This window comes from Limulus polyphemus, unplaced genomic scaffold (assembly GCF_000517525.1).
Source record: "Limulus polyphemus unplaced genomic scaffold, Limulus_polyphemus-2.1.2 Scaffold2781, whole genome shotgun sequence".
NCBI lineage: Eukaryota > Metazoa > Arthropoda > Merostomata > Xiphosura > Limulidae > Limulus > Limulus polyphemus.
In genome coordinates, this window is record NW_013668391.1 from 129112 (window position 1) to 137829 (window position 8718).

An 8718-nucleotide genomic window follows, 5' to 3' on the forward strand; every position below is an offset into this window, starting at 1 on the left:
CCTGATTTAAATGTCTACACCTGAACGCTCACATCCTTTTAATTATGTTTGAAATTATGAACATTACTCAACATCATGAAAATTAAACCTTATTTTCAATAAGCAATCCTGAAAAATATTTGGGGGTGCTTAACTTTTTTCCAGGTGTATATTTTAGTGAACAACCTTCGAGTCTGTCGTAGAGTGGTTTTATATTTGCTTATTAATGCATGAATTTTAGGTTTGTTGATCTGTGTACTCTAAAAGTCTGTAATTTCTTCATATGTGTTTGTGCTACATTAGTCCAAGCAGGATAGGCGTATTCTACTACAGGTTTAACGTATTGTTTATAAATTTTAATGATGTTTTCTGGTGTGCTTCCTGTGTTTTTACCAGTCGGTCTTTTGATACAGTCTCCTCGTTGCCATATTTAGTTTTTATGATTTTTTCCAAGTTAATTTTGAATCATACGTTACTCTAAGAAATTTTGCTGATGTGAAGACGTAAAGTAAGTTCTGTGTAAGTATATTTCGGGAAGGTTTCTAATCGTTTTTGTTGATTTTGAAAATAGAATTAGGTTAGTTTTTGGAACATTTATTTATTTCTGTGTTTTTGACAACACTCGGCTATTTGATTTAGAACTGCGAATTGTGAGGTTAGGCTAAATTAGGATCTTTTAATGGCATATTGCTTAGATACATGATGAACCGGACAGGGCTAACCACCCCTCCCTGGGGAACACTCAACTCGGGAGTACAATACTCCCAATAGATGCCCTCGACATTCTCTATTATCTAAAAAGTTAAATAACCAACGAATAACACCTGTAGGTAAATCTGTTTGTTTCATTTTGAATCTTTTGCCATTCAATGTTAAATGTTCTCTCTATCGAGAAGGCAGGCGATAAGTGCATTTCTTTTGGTTGAAACTATCTATTACGGTTTCAGTTAACCTAACCAAATGATCTGTTGTTTGTTGAGATTTTGATGAGATCTCCAGAAAAAGAAGAGATCTTATTGCTAATTATTTCTAAACTTTTACCTATACAACTAGTCAGACTGATTGGTCGTTAGCTTTCTGGTTTATTCGCTGGTTTTCCTTCCTTTAGAAACACAAGAGCATTTGCTTGCTTCCAAGAGGTTGGGATATAAGTTTGGGGATAAATTGAAAATTGCTGTTAGATGGTCAAACAATTCCTGAGAATCCTTTTTTGAGGAGAATGGTTTGTATACCTTTCTCACCTGGAGCTTTTTTGTGTGTGTTTTATAGATGTAATTACTTCTATTATCGTTATTGTATGTGTGTTTTATAGATGTAATTACTTCTATTATCGTTATTGTATGTGTGTTTTATAGATGTAATTACTTCTATTATCGTTATTGTGTGTGTGTTTTATAGATGTAATTACTTCTATTATCGTTATTGTGTTTGTGTTTTATATATGTAATTACTCCTATTATCGTTATTTTGTTTGTGTTTTATAGATGTAATTGCTCCTATTATCGTTATTGTGTTTTATAGATGTAATTACTTCTATTATCGTTATTGTATGTGTATTTTATATATGTAATTACTTCTATTATCGTTATTGTATGTATACAATAATGATAATAGAAGTAATTACATCTATAAAACACACATACAATAATGATAATAGAAGTAATTACATATATAAAACACACATACAATAACGATAATAGAAGTAATTACATCTATAAAACACATGTGTTTTATAGATGTAATTACTTCTATTATCGTTATTGTATGTGTGTTTTATAAATGTAATTACTCCTATTATCGTTATTGTGTTTGTGATTTTGCTTGCATAATCATTATTACATATTTGTGAATTTTGGAGATTAATTGAAATTTGGTGTGTAGATGTGTTTATTTTGATTAGTGTACTCATTTACTGTGTTAAAATAGTGTGTATCCATATTTGGCTCATTATACATTTTAAACGAACCTTTCTTAATTGTTCTTTAAAAACGTCTGTTTTTTGTACGATTTGTTTTATTTTCGTGATTTAAGGTCGAATAGGTTTTATACGTGTTTTGATTGTTAGTGAATCGTTTCACGTGTGTCCAGAATTGTGTGTTGGTTTAATTGCAAGCAAGAAGTGTCCCAATTGTCTTGTTTTAATTGTTTATTTCATTTTGAATTTTGTTCCTTAGTGTATTTATCTGAGTTTTGATGTTCGGATCTCTTGAATTCATATATTGTCTTCTTAGGTGGCAACGTTCTTTCATCGTGTGCGCATGGTTGCCATTTATTATAAGCTGTATACTGTTTTCGTATGGTTTGTTCTGCAGCTTTTGTAAAGCACTCAGTAACTGTTTGACAGTAGCCATCAATATCCGGCGATTTTTCGGCTAGATTTATTGTTGATTCTGGTAATAACTGATCTAAGAACTTTGCACATTCTTCCCAGTTTGCTTTTTTATAATTAATTTTCGGTTTTCTTACAGGTTTATTATGATAGGGTTCGAGATCGAAGACACACATTGAGCACTGTAAATGAAGACAGTAAATGATCACTGTCTAAATAAAATACAACATTGAGGTTTGAACGCTTATTACTGATTTGTGATGATATTACTAGGATTGTGCGATAGACAACATTCAACAACATTTACTAAAATTCTAAAAACTTCCTTCCGTTCTGTGTAATTTCATTACATCCAAAATCTTTATGTTTGCTATTAAGATCTCCTGTTATTATTATGTTTTTATTATATTGATTTAACTTGTTTAATAGATTTATATTTATTGTTTTAAAGGGAGAACAATATACTACTGCTATTGTATAATACGATTATTATTTAATAGATGGATTTATATATTATTATACATTAATTTGTTGGTTCATCCGTTATGTGTGTCACAGATAGGGTTGATTTGTGTATTACTTTTTTGGTCATTTCTGTTTAGTCTGTCTGTTCTAATTGAAGTATATCCAATAAATTTGAGTGAAATATTCTTATTTAACCTAGTTTCAGTTGCAACCAATACATTAGTGTTTGTTTGTGTTATTATGTCTTCGATCTCGTGCCTCTTTGAAGTAAGACCACCCTGGATATTAATGTGTTGTACTGTGAATTTGTAGGTTAAAAAATGTCCATGAATTGTTGTACTAAGTACGGAATGATAGGTGTTGTGTGTCTCTTGGCTATTGTGATGACTAGGGTAATAAAGGTCTTGAGGGTATTTATATTGTTGGTATTAGGATATTCTTTCTTTCTACAGGCTGTAGATTTTGTTGCTGTGTGTTTGCTTGTACGGTGTTTTTGTTTATCTTATTTGTTGGTTTAGTTTGTGATTGTTTGTTTGAATTATTTGTGTGTTTATTATGTGGCTGGTTTCGTACTGCTGCAGCACATGTTGGTTGTATGGTTGATGTTGGTTGTATAGTTGATGTTGGTTGGTGTTGATTGTATGGTTAGTGTTGGTTGCATGGTTAGTGTTGATTGTATGGTTGATGTTGGTTGTATGGTTGATGTTGGTTGTATAGTTGGTGTTGGTTGTATGGTTGGTGTTGGTTGTATAGTTAGTGTTGATTGTATAGTTGGTGTTGGTTGTATAGTTGATGTTGGTTGTATAGTTGATGTTGGTTGTATAGTTGATGTTGGTTGTATAGTTGGTGTTGATTGTATAGTTGGTGTTGATTGTATGGTTGATGTTGGTTGTATGGTTGGTGTTGGTTGTATGGTTGATGTTGATTGTATGGTTGATGTTGGTTGTATGGTTGATGTTGGTTGTATAGTTGGTGTTGGTTGTATGGTTGGTGTTGGTTGTATAGTTAGTGTTGGTTGTATAGTTAGTGTTGGTTGTATAGTTGGTTGTATGGTTGATGTTGGTTGTATAGTTGGTGTTGGTTGTATAGTTGGTGTTGGTTGTATAGTTGATGTTGGTTGTATGGTTGATGTTGATTGTATGGTTGATGTTGATTGTATGGTTGATGTTGGTTGTATGGTTGATGTTGATTGTATGGTTGATGTTGGTTGTATAGTTGATGTTGGTTGTATAGTTGATGTTGATTGTATAGTTGATGTTGGTTGTATAGTTGATGTTGGTTGTATGGTTGGTGTTGGTTGTAGAGTTGATGTTTTAATACTAGTTTGTTGTGTTTTTGTTTTTATTTCTTTATATTTTTGACAGCCTTTATAATTGACCGTGTGTTGTTTACAGTTACAGCAAAGAGGGTTTTCGTGTTTTTCAGGATGATCACCACCACACCCTACACAACGTGGGAGAATTTTACAGGCTGCAGCCTCATGTCCCTAGCGGTGGCAATTGTAAAATTACGTTACAACTACGGCGGGTGTTTTAGTTTTCTCAACCTGGAATCTCTAATATCAAAGTATAATACCATTAAATATTAGGCTCTGGATATTTCGTGTGTTGTCTGTATGTACTTTGATAATGTTTGTGGGTTGTTGTGTGATGTTGTTTTGAGGTCATTCCTCCTGTATTTGTTGCATTTAAACGTTGTAATGTATGCTTTTGATTATAAAAGATTTTGTGTTTGTTTTCATCCCTGGTAAGTGTATATTAATGTTTCCTGGATTAAACATGCCTTTTGGCCAATCTTGGAATAGGTTGTTTAGGTCAACCGACTCCGATCCTTTCACTAAAACACGTTCCTTGGCTGTTTTTTGGCTGTAATTTTGGTTTATATCTTCTTATTTCGGCAGCCACCTTCCGTTTCTTTAGAAGAACCTGGGATGCCTTCTATTATTACTCAGTACCTAGGTGGTTCTTTACGTGTTTTTTGTCTGTGTTCGTTGAAGGTCTACGTTGTTTTTTAGTGGTAAGCGTAAAACCATCGTTGTATGTGTCTCGTGTTACATCCAGGGTGGTGGTTACACTTACATTTGTTTTTAAGTCTTCTGGACTGATGTTAATCATCATCTCCTCATCACTTACGTTATGGTCAGGAAAGAAGATTGACTAGTTCTTTTCCTTTTCTTAGTAATCTTCGTAAATTCTTTTTTTAGCTACACACAGAAGATTTCGTAAAGCTGGACTTCACTCTGTATTTCTATCCTTATTACTAGCGCCACTTACACTAAACTTACCGTATAGATCACATGATGTAGAGGCCTTAGGACTAGAAGAGTCGGAGACGCTTGTCTTCGTCGTTCTTGGAGTCGTGTTTATCGCGCACAATGACACGCGCACTTTACTTGTTTTCCTGTTGTTTTGGTTTTTGTTGCCCACTTGTCAATAACGTTGAGTTTCTTGTAAATTTGAAAGTTCTTGTCTGTCAGAGTTTGTCCAGGCTGGTCACCTGTGTCCCACTTGTCTGTCGCCGGTGTAAGTACAAGGCTCGCCAAGTAGTTTTATTATGTAACGATTTTTTCTCTTGCAATGCGGATCTTATATCGGACTAAGGAGAGTCAGGTTCAGCGTTGACCTCTTCCTCCCTCCCAGGAATCGTTATTTTCTTTGCACTGTTACTGAATCCTAGGTAATAACCCTTGTTTCTTTGTTCACAGTATGTTAAATTTTGTCCATTGTCCGCAGTTTTAATTAACATACCCTTTTCGTGCCATGCCCAATTCATGGGGTAATATTAATGTGGAGAATAAAAAATACTGTTGCTGTTTAAGTTCCCACTCTTTCCTGATTCACACCATTTAACTTCCGGTTTATACTGAATTACGGAAGTATTTCAGAATTAAAATATTTTCAGGATATTTCTTACTTCTTGATTTAGAATACAGTTTTCAGTAGAAACAAAATTTAAGATTATTATTAAATTTAATGAATTAAGTGTACCAAATTCAAAGAGTGACCTGACCACATCTCTACTGTGAAATGGGCTGCTTTGAACGAGAAGTGACGTAACTACTCTGCTATTTCTGCCAAGTTTCTCGACTCGATTGCTACACTTCCTCACTTCCGATCCACTTCCTCTGTCTTACAACAATGCTCTTGTAAAATGAACGTTACTGAAAATCCTTGTAGAGATTTTGCTCATTTTTAGCAAAGACGGAGGTGTGCAGTCTTCTTAAAATAACCTACAAAAGGTAAAACATTTAACGTACATTACAAGAGCTTCAAAGATCATTTTTACTTTTATACTTTCATTGGATCTGTCGGACTTTCACCAAGGGCAGAGCTGGGTGTGTAATTTATCGCTCAAAAAATTAGTCAAACTGCACATCTACTTAATGTAATAATTTGGCTAGTAAACCAAAACTAAAACCTATAATAATTAAGAATACATTAAATCATCAACTGGATGACAATGAATTTGGAGTTATATTATTACACATATCATATTTCATGCATTCCTGTCTGTTTTATTTACTTCCTACTTTAAATTTCAACTTATTTTTATCCTACTGGTTGTCGAGCTTGCGTGTTGTAATATATCGCTTATCAAGTTGTATTAAAGCATGGTTTTAGTCAGCACGTATTTAAAGTACAACAACTGATATGAATAACGTTAATTAAAGACCATTACATGGTATGTCCCACAGGAAGGCCAGAAGCTTCCATAAAACTGAAGGTTCGGGAATGTTAGGCGAAGAAATTGAACAAAAGAAAACAAATGAACACAGGTGTATTTGCAAAATAAAATCTTTATTCACAACATGCGTTATTATACCTCATACTTGCTATTTAGCTTCTAATTCTTTGTGATAACTGGATGCTAGGGTCCACAGGAATAAGAAAATCAAGAACCGGTATTATGGAAACACCCCACATGACGAAACTCAGTAAAGTACAACACAAATGTACGGGATACATACTTCAACCAATGGTTTGTAGACAATTCTAAATTATCGCAAGGTTTATTTATTGCCTGTTTTAATGGTCTAAGTCCATACAGAAACATGTACATGCTAGCTTGGGACTTAAGAACAAATAGTGTAGTATATATTCTATACTGATTAAAAAAAAAAGCACGTCTTTATCACGATGGCCTTGATGGCTGTGGCAATTACACCATATATATTAAAACTAAATAGAAATCTGGACTTATGGACCACAGAAACGATGTCCCTTACACTCCATGATTTCGGATTAGTAATATATTCGGTGGCATTCACTTTTATCAAAAGTTGACCAATTGGTACGTCACGGCCATTCTTAGTTTTGGTCACTCTGTTATTTACATACTCTTGAAACAATTTTTTTTTTCAGATCTCACCCACTAGACAGACTATTTAGTAAACATTGTCCTTCTAGTTGAGAATTGGAAAATGTACCCTACACAAATCTTTAAGTTTTATTTTTCATCATGAAAACTTACACAGTGGTTAAAGAGCCGGACTGTAGATCTGAGGGTCCATGGTCCACGTCCTATTACCGCCAAAAAGAAATCGAGCTCCGCACGTTGGGGTTATTTGTGTATTATAAGAGTGATGGTCAAATTCCACTATTCGGTCTAACAAGAGTTGGCTGTGGATGGTGTGAATTAGCTTCCTTCTATCGTAGATATCCCCTTTTATAGCGATGTGTGAAATCCAAACTGTTATTGTGTTGTGTACACTGTTTTCTGTTATTTTTATGGAAAAAAACACACGAATAAATCGAAGTGTTACTACTGTCATAACCAATTGTGTAGCTTTGTGCTTAACTTCAAACAACAACAATAATACTGTCATAACCAGGACAACTCGGAGAAACAAGAGAAATGATTGATCGTCACGTCAACAATGAATAAACCATTCTAGAAATCTAACAATAAATAAGTAAATAACAACGTGATAACCCATTCCTTCACGAAGAATAAACAATGAAGCAAAACTAAACACATTTGAAATAATTTGTCTGTCAAAGACCCGTATCGTATAACTAATGTATTTTTGAATGTACATTACTCTCAAACTAGAAGCTTTTTTCGACTTAAACTTACAAATATAAAATATTACTGTAATAGCGAGCTATTTAAAGTAAAAGTATGTCAGAAACTGAAATATGAATAAAATATTTAAACAATCGTAATAGCACGGTAGTATCCGTCTTGTCTTAGACAACAAAAATAGTTTGCTTAGCTTCCGAAAGATGGCAATACATTATATAGGTGTGTTTAAGTCTCTTGTCCTGGTTTACACAAGGCCACGATCATTTATTTGGGTCCTTACAGTAATAAATGGGTTCAGTTGGTTAGCAGGGTGGATGGATAAGCATGTAGACAGATGTAACGTTAAATTCTGTTATAATGTTGACCATCTGAAGGATAATTTCACTTAGCCTTATGACGTTTTTCAATATTGCTAACAACTGTTAACTTTTATCTGAATTGCAACTAAAAATATTGTATTTACAATAAAAATATGTACTTTTTAACGCAATACAAGACGACTCGAGAGAAGCTCTATCAAATAATTATGTCGATATCTCCATCAATGTTTCCTGGGTTCTAGCGTATTGATACTGCTAAAAATACTTTATACTACGATTTCAAACTTGTATGAGAAACAAGAAGCAAGTAAGTAGGTTCTAAATATATATATACGTCAGTCGTATTGCAATATTAAACGCTTAGCAAACAAGAGTTCCACTTCGTTAGGCTTAGGCTCAAATAGAAATATAAACGTGTACATCATTTGACAATCGATAAAACTTCTGCATTTAGAAACACGAAGTTTAACATGTATTTCATTCAGCTTTCCAATTTATACTAATTTAGTAACGAAAGATGATGCTTGCTGATTTTCTTTTCAGATTTATTGTAAACATAAATCTAAAACATCACGTACGTACACGTGTGTTTAAATATTG